Source organism: Colobus angolensis, unplaced genomic scaffold (assembly GCF_000951035.1).
Source record: "Colobus angolensis palliatus isolate OR3802 unplaced genomic scaffold, Cang.pa_1.0 Scaffold50, whole genome shotgun sequence".
Classification (NCBI taxonomy): Eukaryota; Metazoa; Chordata; class Mammalia; order Primates; family Cercopithecidae; genus Colobus; species Colobus angolensis.
Genome location: NW_012118488.1, coordinates 2,089,762 through 2,091,322, shown reverse-complemented (window position 1 = coordinate 2,091,322; position 1,561 = coordinate 2,089,762). Strand labels below are relative to the sequence as shown.

General features: G+C 50.0%; 1 protein-coding gene across 6 annotated transcripts in view; it reads right to left on the bottom strand.

The window, feature by feature from the left end:
* SNX11 (sorting nexin 11) overlaps positions 1-1,561 on the bottom strand; it is a 12,157-nt gene extending 10,596 nt beyond the window's left edge. Inside the window, exon 1 of one of the 6 annotated variants that reach the window (XM_011959864.1) lies at positions 1,254-1,561. The gene's annotated coding sequence lies outside the window, so the exon portion shown is untranslated. Of the gene's footprint in view, positions 1-1,111; positions 1,177-1,253 lie in introns of those variants that run through there. The other 5 variants (XM_011959867.1, XM_011959866.1, XM_011959870.1 and 2 more) reach the window with 5 other exon arrangements.

Genomic DNA, 1,561 nt, shown 5'->3' with positions numbered 1-1,561 from the left:
GGGCCTGTACTCCCAGCTACTCAGGAGACTGAGGCATGAGAATCGCTTGAACCCAGGAGGCGGAGGCTGCAGTGAGCCAAGATCACACCACTGCACTCCAGCCTGGGCGACAGAGCGAGACCCTATCTCAAAAAAAAACAAACGAGACCCTATCTCAAAAACAAACAAACACTGGAACAAATACAAAAACCTAGACACCAAGTAGTAATTTCTAGCAACCACTATTCTCCATTAGATTCCTCCCCACAGATATCACTCCTCAAAAGAAAAAGCTCAGTTCTGCCTCTGGAGAAGCAGCAGAAAGTTCCTAACTTTAGTTCTATAATCTGGGAGATGGATCTGTACGTCATTCAAATAAGGCTAGAGTCAGTGACCTTAGCTAATTACATAACTTAGTGTTAACTACATTTCCTGGGCCCTTTCAACCACATCTGAAGTTTCCTTCACTTTCTTCACCTGTACCAGCACCAGTAGCGCTGGTGAGTACCCAATTGTTTGCTGTTTACAAAGTAGATTCATGGTAAAGCTTCTAATATAGTAACAATACAAGGCTTTAGTCTCACCATTTATTTTCTCTCCCATTTAAACAACTTCAAGCGACAGGTTAAGAAAAAAATCAGGTGATTAAAGTAGATGGAACTACTGAGACTACCGTCCCTTCTTACTCAATCTTGAGCCCTTAGTGCCAGATGGCAGATAGCAATTCAAAAAGCTCTCCCTCCAATTATAAATATCACACGTACTAGATAGAGGAAGCTCCCCGTTCTGACCAAGCTTTGTGTGATCTCAACCAAGCAGTTACGCTCCATCTTTTTGTTCATCTCTAACCTACTCCTTTCACTTGGAAGGTAATTAACAACGGCGACCACAATCTACCGCAAGTCTCCCGTGTCCACGTAAAATACTCGCCATTGCCCCCAGTGTTAGCCGTTTAAGTAAATGTCCCCAGTCTTTTACTACGATCACTCCTCCTCCATTCTCAACAAACTAGGACCGAAAGGTCCACATGATCCTTCTTTCTTTCCGATTAAGCTTGGGGAGTAGGAAGTGAAAGATATACTTTGAAGGCAAACTGAAAAGTCGGGTTTTTGGATCCCGAGCAAGCCCTTGCCTTAATGCCGGGTGGTAAGAGAGTCCCTCCCTAGGATGTAAAGCGATGCCACCATCCCAAGTGCCACTACTGACGCTAAAGCCCACGCTCCCTCACCTGAGGGCAGCCCCTACTCCCCAGGGCCCCGCCCACGCACTCTCACCTGAGAACAGCACCAGCTCCCCACAGCGACACCGCCCGCGCCCCACCATATAGCCAGATCACGGCTTCTCCTTCCGGGTGAGTCGCCGGTGCCCCGGTGCACGACGGGAGACGCCCCAACCCCGGGTGCCCAGGACGCCCCGCCTCTACAGGCCCGGGCTCTGAGTGGGATTCCCGCTTCCAAACGGCGCAGCTCTGCCTGCCAAGGCCCCGGACTGGAGTCGGGATCACCCCCTCCACTCACTTGGGACGCTAGAGAGTGGACGCAGGTGCCGGGTGAGGGACGGCGAATGGGCTCAGATATCCAAT